Raw genomic sequence first — 22,832 nt, 5'->3', positions numbered from 1 at the left:
ATTGAAAAGTGGCTTTTGATTTCATGATAACTTCGGGCTTTTTTTTTGGCGAATCGCTAGTCAAATTCGATTGGAATCGAGCCAATGAAATGTGGTCTTTGATTTCATGATAACTTCGGGTTTGTTCATTTTTGGCGAATTGCTAATCTCATTCGATTGGAATCAAGCTAGTGAAATGTGGCTTTTGATTTCATGATAAGTTCGGGTTTGTTTATTTTTGGCAAATTGCTAGTCAAATTCGATTGAAATCGAGCCAATGAAATGTGGTTTTTCGATTTCATGATAACTTCGGGTTGTTTTTATTTAGCAAATTGCTAGTCTAATTCGATTGGAATCGAGCCAATGAAACGCGTATTTTGATTTCATGATAACTTCGGGTCTGTTCATTTTTGACGAATTGCTAGTCTAATTTGTTTGGAATCGAGCCATGAAATGTGGTCTTCGATTTCATGATAACTTCGGGTCTGTTCATTTTTGGCGAATTGCTAGTCTAATTTGTTTGGAATCGAGCCATGAAATGTGGTTTTCGATTTCATGATAACTTCGGGTTTGTTCATTTTTGGTAAATTGCTAGTCTAATTCGATTGGACTCGAGCCAATGAAATGTGGTTTTCGATTTCATGATAACTTCGGGTTTGTTCATTTTTAGCGAATTACTAGTTTAATTCAATTGGAATCGAGCCAATATAACGTGTATTTCAATTTTATGATAACTTTGGGTCTGTTCATTTTTGGCGAATTGCTAGTCTAATCCGATTGGAATCGAGCCATGAAATGTGTTTTTCGATTTCATGATAACTTCGGGTCTGTTCATTTTTGGTGAATTGCTAGTGTAATTCGATTGGAATCGAGCCATGAAACGTGTTTTTCGATTTCATGAATTGCTAGTGTAATTCGATTGGAATCGAGCCATGAAACGTGTTTTTCGATTTCATGATAACTTCGGGTCTGTTCATTTTTAGCGAATTGCTAGTCTAATTCGATTGGAATCGAGCCATGAAATGTGGTTTTCGATTTCATGATAACTTCGGGTTTGTTCATTTTTGGCGAATTGCAAGTCTAATTCGATTGGAGTCGAGCCAATGAAATGTGGTTTTCGATTTCATTATAACTTCGAGTTTGTTTGTTTTTTGCGAATTGTTAGTCTAATTCGATTGGAATCGAGCCTTGAAATGTGGTGTTCGATTTCATGATAGCTTTAGGTTTGTTCATTTTTGGCGAATTACTGATGTAATTCGATTGGAAACAAGCCAATGAAAAGTGGTTTTCGATTTCATTATAACTTTTTGTTTGTTCATTTTTGGCGAATAGCTAGTCTAATTCGATTGGAATTGAGCCTGTGAAAAGTGGCTTTTGATTTCATGATGACTTCCTATTTCTTCGTTTTTGGCGAATTGCAAGTCTAGTTCGATTGGAATCGGGCCAATGAAAAGTGGCTTTTGAATTCTTGATAACTTCGGGTTTGTTCATTTTTTGTAAATTGCTAGAGTAATTCGATTGGAATCAAGCCAATGAAAAGTGGATTTTGATTTAATGATTACTTCGGGTTTGTTCATTTTTGATGAATTTCTAGTCTAATTCATTTGGGATCGAGCTAATGAAAAGTAGCTTTTGATTTCATGATAAATTTTGGTCGAATTGCTATTCTAATTCTATTGGAATCGAGCCAATTAAAAGTGGCTTTTGATTTTAAGATGACTTCAGGATTTGTCGTTTTTGGCGAATTGCTATTCTAATTCGATTGGAATCGAATAAATTAAAATTGGTTTTTGATTTCATGATAGCTTTGGGTTTTTTATTTTTGGTGAATTGCTACTCTAATTCGATTGGAATCGAGCCATTGAAAAGTGGCTTTTGATTTCATGATAACTTCGAGTCTGTTCATTTTTGGTGAATTGCAAGTCTAATTCGAATGGAATTGAGTTAATGAAAAGTGGCTTTTGATTTCATGATAACTTCGTGTTTGTTCATTTCTGTCTTGGATTGGAATCGAACCATTGAAGCGTGGTTTCTGATTTCGTGATAACTTCGGGTTCGTACGTTTTTGGCGAATTGCTAGTTTGATTCGATTGGAATCGAGCCAATGAAAAGAGGTTTTCGATTTCATGATAACTTCGGGTTTGTTCATTTTGGGCGTATTGTTAGCCTAATTTGATTGGAATTGAGCGATTGAAATGTGGTTTTGGATTTCATGATAACTTCGAATTTGTTCGCTTTGGCAAATTGCTAGTCTAATTTGATTGGAATCGAGCCAGTGAAAAGTGATTTTTGATTTCATGATGATTTTGGGTTTGTTCATTTTTGGCGAATCGCTATTCTGATTGGATTCAAATCGAGGCAACGAAAAGTAGCTTTTGATTTCATGATAACTTCGGGTTCGTTCAGTTTTGACGAATTGCTAGTCTAATTCGATTGGAATCGAGCCAATGAAAAGTTGCTCTTGATTTCTTGATAACTTCGGGTTTGTTCATTTTTGGCAAATTTCAATCTAATTTGACTGGGATCGAACGAATGAACAGTGGGTTTTGATTTCATGAGAAGTTCGAGTTTGTTCGCTTTGGCGTATTACTAGTCTAATTCGATTGGAATGGAGCCAATGAAAAGTGGCTTTTGATTTCACAATAACTTTGGGTTCTTCATTTTTGGCGAATTGCTAGCGTAATTCGATTTAAATCAAGCCAATGAAAAGCAGCTTTTGAATTCTTGATAACTTCCGGTTTGTTCATTTTGTGGCAAATTTCTACTCTGATTCGCTTGAAATCGAACGAATGAAAAGTGGGTTTTGATTTCATGATAACTTCGGGTTTGTTCGTTTTGGCGAATTGCTAGTCTAATTCGATTGGAATCGAGCCAGTGAAAAGTGGCTTTTTGATTTCATGATAACTTTGAGTTTGTTTGTTTTTGGCGAATTGCTTGTCTAATTCGATTGGAATCGAGCCAATGAAAAGTGGTTTTTGATTTCATGATATCTAATGAGTTTTTCATTTTTTTACGAATTGCTAATCTGATTCGATTGGGATTGAGCTAATGAAAAGTGGTTTTCGATTTCATGATAACTTCGGGTTTGATCATTTTTGGCAGATTGCAAGTCTAATTTGATTGGAATCGAGCCAATGAAATGTGGTTCTTGAATTCTTGATAACTTTGGGTTTGTTCGTTTTTGGCAAATTTCTAGTCTAATTCGATTGGAATCGAACGAATGAAAAGTGGGTTTTTTCTTTTCCTGATAACTTCGGGTTTGTTCATTTTGGCGAATTGCTAGTCTAATTCGATTGGAATCGAGCCAATGAAAAGTGGCTTCTGATTTCATGATAACTTCGAGTTTGTCCATTTTTGGCGAATTGCTAGTCTAATTCGAGCCAATGAAAAGTGGCTTTTGATTTCTTGATAACTTCGGGTTTGTTCGTTTTTGGAAAATTGCTATTCTAATTCGATTGGAATCGAACGAATGAAAAGTAGGTTTTGATTTCATGATAACTTCGAGTTTGTTCGTTTTTACCGAATTGCTAGTCAAATTCGATTGGAATCGAGCCAATGAAAAGTGGATTTTGAGTTCTCAATAACTTTGGGTTTGTTCGTTTCTGGCCAATTTCTAGTCTAATTCGAGTGGAATCGAACGAATGAAAAGTGGTTTTTGATTTCATTATAACTTCGGGTTTGTTCGTTTTGGCGAATTGCTAGTCAAATTCGATTGGAATTGAATGAAAAAAAAGTGGGTTTCGATTTCATGATAACTTTGAGTTTGTTCATTGTTGGCAATTTGCTAGTCTAATTCGAATGGAATCGAACGAATTAAAAGTGGCTTTTGATTTCATGATAACTTCGTGTTTGTTCATTTTGGCGAATTACTTGTGTAATTTGATTGGAATCGAGCCAATGAAGAGTGGTTTTTGATTTTGTGATAACTTCGAGTTTGTTCGTTTTTGGCGAATTTCTAGACTGGATCGATTGGAATCGAGCCAATGAAATGTGGTTTTCGATTTCATGATAACTTCGAGTTTGTTCGGTTTTAACGAATTGTTACTCTAATTCAATTGCGATCAAATTGATGAAAAATGGTTTTTGATTTCATGATAACTTTAGGTTTTTTTATTTTTGGCGAATTGCTAGTGTTATTGGATTGGAATCAAGCCAATGAAAAGTGGCTTTTGATTTCATGATAACTTCGAGTTTGTTCATTTTTGGCGAATTGTTAGTCTAATTCGATTGGAATCGAGCCAATGAAAAGTGGTTTTTGATTTCGTGATAACTTCAGGTTTGTTCATTTTTGGCGAATGGTTACTCTAATTTGACTGGAATCGAGCCAGTGAAAAGTGGTTTTTGATTTCATGATAACTTCCTGTTTGTTCATTTTTGGCGAATTGTGGGTGTAATTCGATTGGAATCGAGCCAATGAAAAATTGTTTTTAATTTCGTGATAACTTTGGGTTTGTTCGTTTTTGGCGAATAGCTAGTCTAATTCGATTGGAATGGAGCCAATGAAAAGTGGTTTGTGATTTCATGACAACTTCGGGTTTGTTCTTTTTTTCAAATTGCTGGTCAAATGTGATTTTTTATTTTAAGATAACTTCGGGTTTGTTCATTTTTGGCAAATTACTAATGTAACTCGATTGGAATCGAGCCAATGAAAAGTGGCTTTTAATTTCATGATAACTTCGGGTTTGTTCATTTTTGGCAAATTACTAATGTAACTCGATTGGAATCGAGCCAATGAAAAGTGGCTTTTAATTTCATGATAACTTCGGGTTTGTTCATTTTTGGCAAATTACTAATGTAACTCGATTGGAATCGAGCCAATGAAAAGTGGCTTTTAATTTCATGATAACTTCGGGTTTGTTCATTTTTGGCAAATTACTAATGTAACTCGATTGGAATCGAGCCAATGAAAAGTGGCTTTTAATTTCATGATAACTTCGGGTTTGTTCATTTTTGGCAAATTACTAATGTAACTCGATTGGAATCGAGCCAATGAAAAGTGGCTTTTAATTTCATGATAACTTCGGGTTTGTTCATTTTTGGCAAATTACTAATGTAACTCGATTGGAATCGAGCCAATGAAAAGTGGCTTTTAATTTCATGATAACTTCGGGTTTGTTCATTTTTGGCAAATTACTAATGTAACTCGATTGGAATCGAGCCAATGAAAAGTGGCTTTTAATTTCATGATAACTTCGGGTTTGTTCATTTTTGGCAAATTACTAATGTAACTCGATTGGAATCGAGCCAATGAAAAGTGGCTTTTAATTTCATGATAACTTCGGGTTTGTTCATTTTTGGCAAATTACTAATGTAACTCGATTGGAATCGAGCCAATGAAAAGTGGCTTTTAATTTCATGATAACTTCGGGTTTGTTCATTTTTGGCAAATTACTAATGTAACTCGATTGGAATCGAGCCAATGAAAAGTGGCTTTTAATTTCATGATAACTTCGGGTTTGTTCATTTTTGGCAAATTACTAATGTAACTCGATTGGAATCGAGCCAATGAAAAGTGGCTTTTAATTTCATGATAACTTCGGGTTTGTTCATTTTTGGCGAATAGCTAGTCTAATTCGATTGGAATCGAGCTATTTTTGGCGAATTGCTAGTCTAATTCGACTGGAATCGAGCCATGAAATGTGGTTTTCGATTTCATGATAAGTTCGGGTTTGTTCATTTTTGGCGAATTACTAATGTAACTCGATTGGAATCGAGCCAATGAAAAGTGGTTCTTGATTTCATGATAACTTCAGGTTTGTTCATTTTTGGTGAATCACTAGTCTTATTCGATTGGAATCGAGCCAATGAAAAGTGGTTTTTGATTTCGTGATAACTTCAGGTTTGTTCGTTTTTGGCGAATGGTTACTCTAATTTGACTGGAATCGAGCCAGTGAAAAGTGGTTTTTGATTTCATGATAACTTCCTGTTTGTTCATTTTTGGCGAATTGTGGGTGTAATTCGATTGGAATCGAGCCAATGAAAAATTGTTTTTAATTTCGTGATAGCTTTGGGTTTGTTCGTTTTTGGCGAATAGCTAGTCTAATTCGATTGGAATGGAGCCAATGAAAAGTGGTTTGTGATTTCATGACAACTTCGGTTTGTTCTTTTTTTCAAATTGCTGGTCAAATGTGATTTTTTATTTTAAGATAACTTCGGGTTTGTTCTTTTTTTCAAATTGCTAGTCTAATTCGACTGGAATCGAGCCATGAAATGTGGGTTTCGATTTCATGATAACTTCCTGTTTGTTCATTTTTGGCGAATAGCTAGTCTAATTCGATTAAAATCAGGCCAATGAAAAGTGGCTTTCGATTTCATGATAACTTCCTGTTTGTTCATTTTTGGCGAATAGCTAGTCTAATTCGATTAAAATCAGGCCAATGAAAAGTGGCTTTCGATTTCATGATAACTTCCTGTTTGTTCATTTTTGGCGAATAGCTAGTCTAATTCGATTAAAATCAGGCCAATGAAAAGTGGCTTTCGATTTCATGATAACTTCCTGTTTGTTCATTTTTGGCGAATAGCTAGTCTAATTCGATTAAAATCAGGCCAATGAAAAGTGGCTTTCGATTTCATGATAACTTCCTGTTTGTTCATTTTTGGCGAATAGCTAGTCTAATTCGATTAAAATCAGGCCAATGAAAAGTGGCTTTCGATTTCATGATAACTTCCTGTTTGTTCATTTTTGGCGAATAGCTAGTCTAATTCGATTAAAATCAGGCCAATGAAAAGTGGCTTTCGATTTCATGATAACTTCCTGTTTGTTCATTTTTGGCGAATAGCTAGTCTAATTCGATTAAAATCAGGCCAATGAAAAGTGGCTTTCGATTTCATGATAACTTCCTGTTTGTTCATTTTTGGCGAATAGCTAGTCTAATTCGATTGAAATCAAGGCAATGAAAAGTGGTTTTTGATTTCATTATAACTTGGCGAATTGCTAGTCTAATTCGACTGGAATCGAGCCATGAAATGTGGTTTTCGATTTCATGATAAGTTCGGGTTTGTTCATTTTTGGCGAATTACTAATGTAACTCTATTGGAATCGAGCCAATGAAAAGTGGTTCTTGATTTCATGATAACTTCAGGTTTGTTCATTTTTGGTGAATCACTAGTCTTATTCGATTGGAATCGAGCCAATGAAATGTGGTTTTTGATTTCACGATAATTTCTGGTTAGTTCGTTTTTGGCGAATTAGACTATGGTTTTTGATTTCATGATAATTTCAGGTTTGTTCGTTTTTGGCGAGTTGCTAGTCTAATTCGATTGGAATCGAGCCAATGAAAAGTGGTGTTCGATTTCATGATAACTTCGTGTCTATTCATTTTTGGTGAATAGCTAGTCTAATTCGATTGGAATCGAGCTAGTGAGAATTGGCTTTGGAATTCATGATAACTTCCTGTTTCTTCATTTATAGGGAATTGCAAGTTCGATTGAAATCGAGCCAATGAAAAGTGGCTATTGATTTCTTGATAACTTCGGGTTTGTTCATTTTTGGTGAATTGCTAGTCTAATTTGTTTGGAATCGAGCCAACGAAAAGTGGCTTTTGATTTCATGATAACTTCAGGTCTGCTCATTTTTTATGTTCGATTGGAATCGAGCCAATGAAGAGTGGATTTTGATTTCCCGATATCTTCGGGTTTGTTTAGTTTTGGCGAATTGCTATTCTAATTTGATTAAAATCGAGCCAATGAAAAGTGGCTTTTGACGGGCTTGTTCATTTTTGGGTAATTGCTAGTCTAATTCGATTCAAATCGAGCCAATGAAAAGTGGCTTTTAATTTCATGATAACTTCGGATTTGTTCATTTTTTGTGAATTGTTAGTCTAATTGGATTGGAATCGAGCCAATAAAATGTGGCTTTTGATTTCTTGATAACTTTGGATTTGTTCATTTTTAGTGAATTGCTAGTCTGATTGGATTGGAATCGAGCGAATGTAATATGGTTTTCAATTTCATGATAGCTTCGGGTTTGTGCATTTTTGGCGAATTGCTAGTCTAATTCGATTGGAATCGAGCCATCAAATGTGGTTTTCGATTTCATGATAACTTCGGGTTTGTTCATTTTTGGCGAATTACTAATGTAACTCGATTAGAATCGAGCCAATGAAAAGTGTTTTTGATTTCGTTATAACTTCGGGTTTGTTCCTTTTTTGGCAAATTGCTAGTCTTATTTGATTGGAATCGAGCCAATGAAATGTGGTTTTTGATTTCATGATAACTTTAGGTTTGTTCGTATTTGGCAAATTGCTAGTCTAATTCGATTAGAATCGAAAGAATGTAAAGTGGGTTTTGATTTCATGATAACTTCGGGTTTGTTCGTTTTGACGAATAGCTAGTCTAATTCGATTGGAATCGAGCTAGTGAAAAGTGGCTTTTGATTTTCTGATAACTTCCTGTTTCTTCGTTTTTAGCAAATTGCAAGTTTAATTCGATTGGAATCGAGCTAATGAAAAGTGGCTTTTGATTTCTTGATAACTTTGGGTTTGTTTGTTTTTTTGTAAATTGCTAGAGTAATTCGATTGGAATCAAGCCAATGAAAAGTTGTTTGGGATCGAGCCAATGAAAAGTGGCTTTTGATTTCATGATAACTTCAGGTCTGTTCATTTTTGGTGTTGGATTGGAATCAAGCCAATGGAAAGTGGTTTTTGATTTCACGATAACTTCGGGTTTGTTCGATTTTGGTGAATTGCCATTCTAATTCGATTGGAATCGAGCCAATGAAAAGTGGCTTTTGATTCCAAGATGACTTCGGGCTTGTTGGTTTTTGGCGAACTGCTATTCTAATTCGATTGGAACCAAACCATTGAAAATTGGTTTTTGATTTCATGATAACATCGAGTTTTTTTGTTCTTGGTGAATTGCTAGTCTAAGTCGATTGGAATCGAGTCAATGACAAGTGGTTTTCGATTTCATGATAACTTCGTGTTTTTTCGTTTTTTGCGAATAGCTAGTCTAATTCGATTGGAATCGAGCCAGTGAAAAGTGACTTTTGGTTTCATGATAACTTCCTGTTTCTTTGTTTTTAGTGAATTACAAGTCTAATTTGATTTGAATCGAGCCAATGAAAAGTGGCTTTTGATTTCTTGATAACTTCGGGTCTGTTCATTTTTGGTGAATTGCTAGTCTAATTCGATTGGAATCAAACGAATGAATGAAAAGTGGGTTTTGATTTCATGATAACTTCAGGTTTGTTCGTTTTGGCGAATAACTAATCTATTTAGATTGGAATCGAACAAATAAAAAGTGGTTTTTGATTTTAGGATAACTTCGGCTTTGTTTGTTTTTGGTTAATAGCTAGTTTAATTCGATTGGAATCGAGCTAGTGAAAAGTGGCTTTTGATTTCATGATAACTTCGGGTTTGTATATTTTTGGCGAATTGCTAGTCTAATTCGATTAGAGTTGAGCTAATGAAAAGTGGTTTGCAATTTCATGATAACTTCGAGTTTGTTCGTCTTTGCCGAATTACTAATGTAATTCGATTGGAATCCAGCCAATGAAAAGTTGTTTTTGATTTCATGATAACTTCGAGTTTGCTCGTTTTTGGCGAATTGCTAGTCTAATTCAATTGGAATCGAGCCATTGAAATGTGATTTTTGATTTCATGATAACTTCGGGTTTGTTCGTTTTTGGCGAATTGCTAGTCTAATTCGATTGGAATCGAGCCAATGAAAAGTGGTTTTCGATTTCATGATAACTTCGTTTTTGTTCGTTTTTGGCGAATAGCTAGTCTAATTCGATTAGAATCGAGCCAGTGAAAAGTGGCTTTTGATTTCATGATAACTTCCTGTTTCTACGTTTTTAGCGAATTGCAAGTCTAATTCGGTTGGAATCGAGCCAATGAAAAGTGGCTTTTGATTTCTCGATAACTTCGGGTTTTTTTCATTTTTTTGCAAGTTGCTAGACTAATTCGATTAGAATCAAGCCAATGAAAAGTTTCTTTTTATTTAATGATAACTTCAGGTTTGTTCATTTTAGCGAGTAGCTAGTCTACTTTGTTTGGGATCGAGCCACTGAAATGTGGCTTTTTATTTCATGATAACTTCAGGTTTGTTCATTTTTTGTGCTCAATTGGAATCGAGCCTAGGAAAAGTGGTTTTTGATTTCACGATAACTTCGGGTTTGTTCGATTTTGGCGAACTGTCATTCTAATTCGATTGGAATCGAGCCAATGAAAAGTGGCTTTTGATTTCAGGATGACTTCAGGCTTGTTGGTTTTTGGCGAACTGCTATTCTAATTCGATTGGAATCGAACCAATTAAAATTGGTTTTTGATTTCATGATAACATCGAGTTTCTTTGTTGCTGGTGAATTGCTAGTCTAATTCGATTAAAATCGAGCCAATGAAAGTGGCTTTTGATTTCTTGATAAGTTCGGTTTTTTTCATTTTTCGCAAATTGCTAGTCTAATTCGATTGGAATCGAACGAATGAGAAGTGGGTTTGGATTTCATGATAACTACAGGTTTGTTCGTTTCGACGAATTGCTAGTCTAATTCGATTGGAATCGAGCCAATGAAAAGTAGTTGTTGATTTAATGATAACTTTGGGTTTGTTCATTTTTGGCGAAGTGCTAGTGTAATTCGATTGGAATCGAGCCAATGATAAGTGGTTGTTGATTTCAAGATAACTTCGGGTTTCTTCATTTTTGGCAAATTGCTTGTCTAATTCGATTGGAATCGAGCCAATAAAAAGTGGTTTTCGATTTCATGATAACTTCGGGTTTGTTCGTTTTTGGCGAATTGCTAGTCTGATTCGATTGGAATCGAGCCAGTGAAATCTGGTTTTCAATTTCATGATAACTTCAGGTTTGTTCATTTTTGGCGAATTTGTATTCTAATTTGATTGGAATCGAGCCATGTAATGTGGTTTTCGATTTCATGATAACTTCGGGTTTGTTCATTTTTGACGAATTACTAATGTAACTCGATTTGAATCGCGCCAATGAAAAGTGGTTTTTGATTTCATGATAACTTCGGTTTGTTCGTTTTTGGCAAATAGCTAGTCTAATTCGATTAGAATTGAGCCAGTCAAAGGTGGCTTTTGATTTCATGATAACTTTTTGCTTCTTCTTTTTTAGCGAATTGCAAGTCTAATTCGATTGAAATCGAGCCAATGAAAAGTGGCTATTGATTTCTTGATAACTTCGGATTTGTTCATTTTTTACAAATTGGTAGACTAATTTGATTGGAATCAAGCCAATGAAAAGTGGCTTTTTATTTAATGATAACTTAGGGTTTGTTCATGTTTGGTAAATTGCTAGTCTAATTTGTTTGGGATCGAGCTAATTCAAAGTGGCTTTTGATTTCAAGATAACTTCAGGTGTATTCATTTTTTGTGTTCGATTGGAATCAAGCCAATGAAAAGTGGTTTTTGATTTCAGGATAACTTCGGGTTTGTTCATTTTTGGCGAATTGCTATTCTAATTCGATTGGAATCGAGCCAATGAAAAGCGGCTTTTGACTTCAAGATGACTTTGGGCTTGTTCATTTTTAGCAAATTACTAGTCTAATTCGATTCAAATCGAGCCAATGAAAAGCGGCTTTTGATTTCATGATAACTTCGGGTTTGTTCATTTTTGGTGAATTGCTAATCTAACAAGATTGGAATCGAGCCAATGAAATGTGGCTTTTGATTTCCTGATAACTTCGGGTTTGTTCGTTTTTGGCGAATTGCCAGTCTAATTCGATTGGAATCGAAGGTATGAAAAATGTGTTTTGATTTCATGATAATTTCGGGTTTGTTCGTTTTGGTGAATAGCTAATCTATTTCAATTGGAATCGAGCCAAATAAATGTGGCTTTTGATTTCTTGATAACTTCGGGTCTGTTCATTTTTGGTGAATTGCTAGTCTAATTCGATTGGAATCGAACGAATGAAAAGTGGGTTTTGATTTCATGATAACTTTAGGTTTGTTCGTTTTGGTGAATAACTAATCTATTTAGATTGGAATCGAACAAATAAAAAGTGGTTTTTGATTTTAGGATAACTTCGGCTTTGTTTGTTTTTGGTTAATAGCTAATTTAATTCGATTGGAATCGAGCTAGTGAAAAGTGGCTTTTGATTTCATGATAACTTCGGGTTTGTATATTTTTGGCGAATTGCTAGTCTAATTCGATTAGAGTTGAGCCAATGAAAAGTGGTTTTCAATTTCATGATAACTTCGAGTTTGTTCGTCTTTGCCGAATTACTAATGTAATTCGATTGGAATCCAGCCAATGAAAAGTTGTTTTTGATTTCATGATAACTTCGAGTTTGCTCGTTTTTGGCGAATTGCTAGTCTAATTCAATTGGAATCGAGCCATTGAAATGTGATTTTTGATTTCATGATAACTTCGGGTTTGTTCGTTTTTGGCAAATTGCTAGTCTAATTCGATTGGAATCGAGCCAATGAAAAGTGGTTTTCGATTTCTTGATAACTTCATTTTTGTTCGTTTTTGGCGAATAGCTAGTCTAATTCGATTAGAATCGAGCCAGTGAAAAGTGGCTTTTGATTTCGTGATAACTTCCTGTTTCTACGTTTTTAGCGAATTGCAAGTCTAATTCGGTTGGAATCGAGCCAATGAAAAGTGGCTTTTGATTTCTCGATAACTTCGGGTTTTTTTCATTTTTTTGCAAATTGCTAGACTAATTCGATTGGAATCAAGCCAATGAAAAGTGTCTTTTTATTTAATGACAACTTCGGGTTTGTCCATTTTTAGCAAATTACTAGTCTAATTTGTTTAGGATCGAGCCACTTAAAAGTGGCTTTTGATTTCATGATAACTTCATGTCTATTCATTTTTGGTGTTCGTTCGGAATCGAGCCAACGAAAAGTGATTTTTGATTTCACGATAACTTCGGGTTTGTTCGATTTTGGCGAATTGCTATTCTAATTCGATTGGAATCGAGCCAATGAAAAGTGGCTTTTGATTTCAAGATGACTTCGGGTTTGTTCGTTTTTGGTGAATTGCTATTCTAATTCGATTGGAATCGAACAAATGAAAATTTGTTTTTGATTTCATGATAACATCGGGTTTTTTTTGTTGTTGGCGAATTGCTAGTCTAATTTGATTGAAATCGAGCCAATGAAAGTGGCTTTTGATTTCTGGATAAGTTTGGGTTTGTTCATTTTTGGCAAATTGCTTGTCTAATTCGATTGGAATCGAACGAATCAGAAGTGGGTTTGGATTTCATTATCTCTTCGGGTTTGTTCGTTTTAGCGAATTGCTAGTCTAATTCGATTGGAATCGAGCCAATGAAAAGTGGTTGTTGATTTCATGATAAATTCGGGTTTGTTCATTTTTTGCGAATTGCTAGTCTAATTCGATTGTAATCGAGCCAACGAAGTCTAGTTTTCGATTTCATGATAACTTCGGGTTTGTTCATTTTTGGCGAATTGGTAGTCTAATTCGATTGGAATCGAGCCATCAAATGTGGTTTTCAATTTCATGATAACTTCTGGTTTGTTCATTTTTGGCGACTTACTAATGTAACTCGATTGGAATCGAGCTAATGAAAAGTGATTTTTGATTTCATGATAACTTTGGGTTTGTTCATTTTTGGCGAATAGCTATTCTAATTCGATTGGCATCAAGCCAGTGAAAAGTGTCTTTTGATTTCTTGATAACTTCCTAATTCTTCATTTTTAGCGAGTTGCAAGTCTAAGTTAATTGAAATCGAGCCAATTAAAAGTGGCTATTGATTTCTTAATAACTTTAGGTTTACTCGTTTTTTGCCAATTGCTAGACAAATTCGATTGTAATCAAGCCAATGAAAAGTGGCTTTTTATTTAATGATAACTTCGGGTTTGTTCATTTTTTGGCGAATTGCTAGACTAATTTGTTTGGGATCGAGCTAATGAAAAGTGGCTTTTGATTTCATGATAACTTCAGGTCTGTTCATTTTTTGTGTTCGACTGGAATCGAGCCAACGAAAAGTATTTTTTTATTTCAGGAAAACTTCGGGTTTGTTCAGTTTTGGCGAATTACTATTCTAATTCTATTGGAATCGAGCCAATGAAAAGTGGCTTTTGATTTCAAGATGACTTTGGGCTTGTTCATTTTTGGCGAATTGCCAGCCTAATTTGATTCAAATCGAGCCAATGAAAAGTGGCTTTTGATTTCATGATAACTCCGGGTTTGTTCATTTTTGGCAAATTACTAGTCTAACTGGATTGGAATCGAGCCAATGAAATGTGGCTTTTGATTTCTTGATAACTTCGGGTTTGTTCATTTTTGGCAAATCGCCAGTCTGATTCAATTGGAATCGAAGGAATGAAAAGTGGGTTTTGATTTCATGATAACTTCGGGTTTGTTCGTTTTGCCAAATAGCTAATCTATTTCAATTGGAATCGAGCCAACGAAAAGTGGCTGTTGATTTCATGATAACTTCGAGTTTGTTCATTTTTGGCGAATTGCTCGTGTAATTCGATTGGAATCGAGCCAATGATAAGTGGTTGTTGATTTCAAAATAACTTCGGGTTTGTTCATTTTTGGTAAATTGCTAGACTAATTCGATTGGAATGGAACCAATGAAAAGTGGTTTTTGATTTCATGATAACTACATGTTTGTTCGTTTTTGGCAGATTGCTAGTTTAATTCGATTGGAATCGAGCCAATGAAAAGTGGCTTTTGATTTTATGATAACTTCAGGTCTATTCGTTTTGGTGAATTGCTAGTCTAATTCGATTGGAATCGAACGAATGAAAAGTGGGTTTTGATATCATGATAACTTCAAGTTCGTTCGTTTTTACCGAATTACAAGTCTAATTCGATTGGAATCAAGGCCATGAAAAGTGGCTTTTGATTTCTTTATAACATCGGATTTGTTCTTTTTTGGCAAATTTCTAGTCTAATTCAATTGGAATCGAACTAATGAAAAGTGGGTTTTGATTTCATGATAACTTTGAGTTTGTTCGTTATTACCGAATTGCTAGTCTAATTCGATTAGAATCGAGCCGATGAAAAGTCGCTTTTGATTTCTCGATAACTTCGGGTTTGTTCATTTTGCCGTGTTACTAGTCTAATTCGATTGGAATCAAGCCAATGAAAATTGGCTGTTGATTTCATGATAACTTCGGGTTTGTTCATTTTTTGGCTAATTGCTAGTGTAATTCGATTGGAATCGAGCCATTGATAAGTGGATGTCGATTCCAATATAACTTTGGGTTTTTTCATTTTTTACGAATTGCTAGTCCTATTCGATCGGAATCGAGCCAATGAAATCTGGTTTTCGATTTCATAATAACTTCGGGTTTGTTCATTTTTGCCGAATTAGTAGTTTAATTCGATTGGAATCGAGCCATTAAATGTGGTTTTCAATTTCATGATAACTTCGGGTTTGTTCATTTTAGGCGAATTACTAAAGTAACTCGATTGGAATCGAGCCAATGAAAAGTGATTTTTGATTTCATGATAACTTCGAGTTTGTTCGTTTTTGGCGAATAGCTAGTCTAATTCAATTGGAATCGAGCCAATGAACAGTGGCTTTTGATTTCTTGATAACATCCTGTTTCTTCGTTTTTAGTAAATTACAAGTCTAATTCGATTGAAACATGAAAAGTGGCTATTTATTTCTTGACAACTTCGGGTTTGCTCCGTTTTTGCCAATTGCTAGACTAATTCGATTGGAATCAAGCCAATGCCAAGGGGCTTTTTATTTAATGATAACTTTGGGTTTGTTCATTTTTGGCGAATTGCTAGTCTAATTTGTTTGGGATCGAGCCAATGAAAAGTGGCTTTTGATTTCATGATAACCTAAGGTTTATTCATTTTTTGTGTTCGATTGGAATCGAGCCAAGGAAAAGTGGTTTTTGATTTCAGGATAACTTCGTGTTTGTTCAGTTTTGGCGAATTGCTATTCTACTTCGATTGGAATCGATCCAAGTAAAAGTGGCTTTTGATTTCAAGATGACTTCGGGCTTGTTCATTTTTAGCGAATTGATAGTCTAATTCGATTCAAATCGAGCCAATGAAAACTGGCTTTTGATTTCATGATAACTACGGGTTTGTTCATTTTTGGCGAATTGCTAGTCTAATTGGATTGGAATCGAGCCAATGAAATGTGGCTTTTGATTTCTTGATAACTTTATGTCTTTTCATTTTTGGCGAATTGCTAGTCTAATTCGATTGGAATCGAACGAAGAAAAGTGGGTTTTGATTTCTTGATAACTTCGGGTTTGTTTGTTTTGGCGAATAGCTAATCTATTTCGATTGAAATCGAGCCAATGAAAAGTGACTTTTGATTTCATGATAACTTCGGGTTTGTTCATTTTTGACAAATTGCAAGTGTAATTCGATTGGAATCGACCCAATGAAAATTGGTTTTTGATTTCATGATAACTTCGTGTATTTTTGTTGTTGGCGTATTGTTAGTCTAATTCGATTGAAATCGAGCCAGTGAAAGTGGCTTTTGATTTCTTGATAAGTTTGGGTTTGTTCGTTTTTGGCAAATTGCTAGTCTAATTCGATTGGAATCGAACGAATGAGAGGTGGGTTTGGAATTCATGATAACTTCGGATTTGTTTGTTTTGGCGTATTGCTAGTCTAATTGGATTGGAATTGAGCCAATGAAAAGTGGCTATTAATTTCATGATAACTTCGGGTTTGTTCATTTTTGGCGAATTGCTAGTGTAATCCGATTGGAATCGAGCTATGATAAGTGGATGTTGATTCCAAGATAACTTCGGGTTTGTTCGTTATTGGCGAATTGCTAGTCTAATTCGATTGGAATCGAGCCAATGAAATCTGGTTTTCAATTTCATGATAACTTCGGGTTTGTCCATTTTTGGCGAATTGGTAGTCTAATTCGATTGGAATCGAGCCATCAAATGTGGTTTTCGATTTCATGATAACTTCGGGTATGTTCATTTTTGGCGACTTACTAATGTAACTCGTTTGGAATCGAGCCAATGAAAAGTTGTTTTTTATTTCATGATAACTTCAGGTTTGTTCATTTTTGGCGAATAGCTAGTCTTATTCGATTGGAATCAAGCCAGTGAAACGTGGCTTTTGATTTCATGATAACTTCCTGTTTCTTCATTTTAACGAATTGCAAGTCTAATTCGATTGAAATCGAGCTAGTGAAAAGTGGCTATTGATTCCTTGATAACTTCGGGTTTGCTCATTTTTTGCCAATTCCTAGATTAATTCGATTGGAATCAAGCCAATGAAAAGTGGTTTTTTATTTAATGATAACTTCGGGTTTGTTCATTTTTGGCGAATTGCTAGTCTAATTTGTTTGGGATCGAGCCAATGAAAATTGGCTTTTGATTTCTTGATAACTTCAGGTCTGTTCATTTTTTATGTTCAATTGGAATCGAGCTAATGAAAAATGGTTTTTGATTTCAGGATAACTTCGGGTTTGTTCAATTTTAGTGAATTGCTATACTAATTCGATTGGAATCGATCCAAGGAAAAGTGGCTTTTGATTTCAAGATGACTTCGGGCTTGTTCGTTTTTGGCGAATTGCTAGTCTAATTCGATTTAAATCGAGCCATTGAAAAGTGGCTTTTGATTTCATGATAACTACGGGTTTGTTCATTTTTGGCGAATTGCTAGTCTAATTGGATTGGAATCGAGCCAATGAAATGTGGCTTTTGATTTCTTGACAACTTTGTGTTTGATCGTTTTTGGCGAATTGCTAGTCTAATTCGATTTGAATCGAACGAATAAAAAGTGGGTTTTGATTTCATGATAACTTCTGGTTTGTTCATTTTGGCGAATAGCTAATCTATTTCGATTGGAATCGAGCTAATGAAAAGTGGCTTTTCATTTCAAGATAACTTTGGGTTTGTTCATTTTTGGCGAATTGCAAGTGTAAGTCGATTGGAATCGAGCCAATGAAAATTGGTTTTTGATTTCATGATAAGTTCGAGTTTTTTTTGTTATTGGCGAATTGCTAGTCTAATTCGATTGAAATCGAGCCAATGAAAGTGGCTTTTGATTTCTTGATAACTTTGGGTTTGTTCGTTTTTAGCAAATTTCTAGTTTAATTCGATTGGAATCGAATGAATGAAAAGTGGGTTTTGATTTTATGGTAACTTCGAATTTGTTCATTTTTACCGAATTGCTAGTCTAATTCAATTGGAATCGAGCCAATGAAAAGTGGCTTTTGATTTCATGATAACTTCGGGTTTGTTCATTTATGGCGAATTGCTAGTCCAATTCGATTGGAATTGAGTCAATGAAAAGTGGCTTTGGATTTCATGATAACCTCGGGTTTGTTCGTTTTTGGCAAATTGCCTATTTTGATTGGAATCGAACGAATGAAAAGTGGGTTTTGATTTCATGGTAACTTTGAGTTTGTTCATTTTTGGTGAATAGCTAGTCTAATTAGATTGGAATCGAGCCAATGAAAAGTGGCTTTTGATTTTAGGATATCTTCGTGTTTGTTCATTTTTGGCGAATTGCTAGTGTAATTCTATTGGAATCGAGCCAATTAAGTGTGGTTTTTGATTTCGTGATGACTTCAGGTTTGTTCATTTTTGGCGAGTTACAAGTCTGATTCGATTGGAATCGAGCCAATGAAAAGTGGTTTTGGATTTCATGATAACTTCGGGTTTGTTCGTTTTGGCGAATTGCTAGTCTACTTCGATTGGAATCGAGCCAGTGAACAGTGGTTTTTGATTTCTTGATGACTTCGGGCTTGTTCGTTTTTGGCGAATTGCTATTCTAATTCAATTAGAATCGAACGAATGAAAATTGGGATTTCATTTCATGATAACTTCTGGTTTGTTCGTTTTGGTCAATTACTAGTCTAATTCGATTGGAATCTAGCCAATGAAAAGCGGCGTTTGATTTCAGGACAACTTCGAGTTTGTTCATTTTTAGCGAATTACACGATTGGAATCGAGCTACTGAAAAGTAGCTTTTGATTTCATGATAGCTTCGTGTTTGTTCATTTTTGGCGAATAGCTAGTCAAATTTGATTGGAATCGAGCCAATGAAAATTGATTTTTGATTTCATTATAACTTTAGGTTTGTTTGTTTATCGCGAATAGCTAGTCTAATTCAATTGGAATCGAGCCAATGAAAGTGGTTTTTGATTTCATGATAACTTCGACTTTGTTCATTTTTGGTGAATTGCTAGTCTAATGAAAAGTGGGTTTTGATTTCATGATAACTTCTGGTTTATCCGTTTTGGTGAATTACTAGTCTCATTCGGTTGGAATCGTGCTAATGAAAAGTGGCTTTTGATTTCATGATAACTATGGGTTTGTTCATTTTTGGCAAATTGCTAGTCTAATTCGATTGGAATTGAGCTAATGAAAAGTGGCTTTTGATTTCATGATAACTTTATCTCTGTTCTTTTTGGCGAATTACTAATGTAATTCGATTGGAATCGAGCCAGTGATAAGTGGTTGTTGATTTCAAGATAACTTTGGGCTTGTTCATTTTAGCGAATTGCTAATCTAGATAGATTGGAATCGAGCCAGTGAAAAGTGGTTTTTGATTTCATGTTAACTTGGGTTTGTTCATTTTTGGCAAATTGTTAGTTTAATTCAGTTGCAATCGAGCCAATGAAAAGTGGCTTTTGATTTTTTGATAACTTCGGCGTTTTCAATTTTGGCAGATTGCTAGTCTAATTCGATTAAAATCAAACGAATGAAAAGTGGGTTTTTATTTATGATAACTTTGAGTTTTTTCGCTTTTACCGAATTGCAAGTCTAATTCGATTGGAATCGAGTGAATGAAAAGTGGCTTTTGATTTTTTGATAACTTCGGGTTTGTTCATTTTTGGCAAATTTATAGTCTAATTCGATTGGAATCGAACGAATGAAAAGTGGGTTTTGTTTTCATGATAACTTCGAGTTTGTTCATTTTTACCAAATTGCTAGTCTAATTCAATTGGAATCGAGCCAATGAAAAAAGGCTTTTGATTTCTTGATAACTTCGAGATTATCCATTTCGGCGAATTGCTAGTCTAACTCGATTGGAATCGAGACAATGAAAAGTGGCTTTTGATTTCTCGATAACTTCGGGTTTGTTCATTTTTGGCAAATTTATAGTCTAATTTGATTGGAATTCAACGAACGAAAAGTGGGTTTTGATTTCTTGATAACTTTGGGTTTGTTCATTTTGGGTAATTGCTAGTCTAATTCGATTGGAATCGAGCTAATGAAAAGTGGCTTTTGATTTCATGATAACTTCGGGTTTATTCGTTTTGGCAAATTTGCTAGTCTAATTCGATTGGAATCGAGCTAATGAAAAGTGGCTTTTGATTTCATGATAACTTCGGGTTTGTTTGTTTTTGCCGAATCGCTTGTCTAATTCGATTGCAATCGAGGCAATGAAAAGTGGATTTTGATTTCATGATAACTTCAGGTTTATCCGTTTTGGCGATTTGCTAGTTTGATTCGATTGGAATCGAACGATTGAAAAAGTGGGTTTTAATTTCATGATAACTTCGAGTTTTTTCATTTTTAACGAATTGCTTGTCGAATTGGATTGTAATCGAGCAAATGAAAAGTGGCTTTTGATTTCATGATAGCTTTGGGTTTGTTCATTTTTAGCATATTGCTAGTCTAATTCGATTGGAATCGAGCCAATGAAAAGTGGATTTCGATTTCATGATAACTTCGGGTTTATCCGTTTTGGCGATTTGCTAGTTTGATTCGATTGGAATCAAGCCAATGAAAAGTGGCTTTTGATTTCATGATAACTTCGGGTTTGTTCATTTTTGGCGAATTGCTAGTGTAATTCGATTGGAATCGAACGATTGAAAAGTGAGTTTTGATTTCATGATAACTTTGGGTTTGTTCGTTTTGGCCAATTGGTAGTCCAATTCGATTGGAATCGAGCCAATGGAAAGTGGCTTTTGATTTCATGATAACTTCGGGTTTGGTCATTTTTAGTGAATTGCTAGTCTAATTCGATTGGAATCAAACCAATGAAAAGTGGTTTCTGATTTCATGATAAATTCGGGTTTGTTCGTTTTTGGCGAGTTGCTACTTTAATTCGATTGCAATCGAGCAAATGAAAAGTGGCTTTTGATTTTTTGATAACTTCGGGTTTGCTCATTTTTGGCAAATTGCTAATCTAATTCGATTAGAATCGAAAGAATGAAAAGTGGGTTTTGATTTCATGATAACTTCGGGTTTTTCAGTTTCGGCGAATTAATAGTCTAATTCGATTGGAATCGAGCCAATGAAAAGTGGATTTTGATTTCTAGATAACTTCGGGTTCGTTCATTTTTGGCAAATTTATAGTCTAATTCGATTGGAATCGAACGATTGAAAAGTGGGTTTTGATTTTTTGATAACTTCGAGTTTGTTTGTTTTTACCGAATTGCTTGTCTAATTCGACAGGAATCAAGCCAACGAAAAGTGGTTTTTGATTCCTCGATAACTTCGGGTTGGTTTGTTTCTGGAGAATTTCTAGTCCAATTCGATTGGAATCAAACGAATGAAAAGTGGGTTTTGATTTCATGATAACTTTGAGTTTATCCATTTTAGCGATTTACTAGTCTAATTCGATTGGAATCGAGCCAATTGAATGTGGCTTTTGATTTCATGATAACTTCGGGTTTGTTCGTTTTTGCCGAATTGTTTGTCTAATTCGATTGCAATCGAGCCAATGAAAAGTGGATTTTGATTTCATGAGAACTTCGGGTTTGTTCATTTTTGGCGAATTGCTAGTCTAATTTGATTGGAATCGAGCCAATGAAAAGTGGATTTTGATTTCATGACAACTTCGGGTTTATCCGTTTTGGCGATTTGCTAGTTTGATTCGATTGGAATCGAACGAATGAAAAGTGGGTGTTAATTTCATGATAACTTCGGGTTTATCCGTTTTGGCGATTTGCTAGTTTGATTCGATTGGAATCAAGCCAATGCAAAGTGGCTTTTGATTTCATGATAACTTCGGGTTTGTTCTTTTTTGGCGAATTGCTAGTCTAATTCGATTGGAATCGAGCCAATGAAAAGTGGATTTCGATTTCATGATAACTTCGGGTTTATCCATTTTGGCGATTTGCTAGTTTGATTCGATTGGAATCAAGCCAATGAAAAGTGGCTTTTGATTTCATGATAACTTTGTGTTTGTTCAATTTTGGCAAATTGCTAGTGTAATTCGATTGGAATCGAACGAATCAAAAGTGGGTTTTGATTTCATGATAACTTAGGGTTTGTTCGTTTAGGCTAAATGGTAGTCTAATTCGATTGGAATCGAGCCAATGAAAAGTGTCTTTTGATTTCATGACAACTTCGGGTTTGTTTGTTTTTAGCGAATTGCTAGTCTAATTCAATTGGAACCGAGCCAATGAATTGTGGTTTCCTAATTTCATGATAACTTCGATTTCGTTCATTTTTAACAAATTGTTAGTCTAATTTGATTGGAATCGAACGAATGAAGCGTGGGTTTTGATTTCATGATAACTTCGGGTTTGTTCATTTTTGGCGAATTGCTAGTCTAATTTGATTGGAATCGAGCCAATGAAAAGTGGATTTTGATTTCATGACAACTTCGGGTTTATCCGTTTTGGCGATTTGCTAGTTTGATTCGATTGGAATCGAACGAATGAAAAGTGGGTGTTAATTTCATGATAACTTCGACTTTGTTCGTTTTTACTGAATTGCTTGTCTAATTCGATTGCAATCGAGCAAATGAAAAGTGGCTTTTGATTTCATGATAACTTCGGGTTTGTTCATTTTCGCAAATTGCTAGCCTAATTCGATTCGAATCGAGCCAACAAAAAGTGGCTTTTGATTTCATGATAACTTTGGGTTTGCTCATTTTTGGCGAATTGCTAGTCTAATTCGATTGGAATCGAGCCAATGAGTAGTGGTTTTTTTTTCATGAAAACTTCGGGTTTGATCATTTTCGACGAATTACTAGCCTAATTCGATTGGAATCGAGCCAGTGAAAAGTGGTTTTTGATT

Source organism: Olea europaea, unplaced genomic scaffold (assembly GCF_002742605.1).
Source record: "Olea europaea var. sylvestris unplaced genomic scaffold, O_europaea_v1 scaffold333, whole genome shotgun sequence".
Taxonomy (NCBI): domain Eukaryota; kingdom Viridiplantae; phylum Streptophyta; class Magnoliopsida; order Lamiales; family Oleaceae; genus Olea; species Olea europaea.
This window is presented reverse-complemented; position numbering follows the sequence as displayed.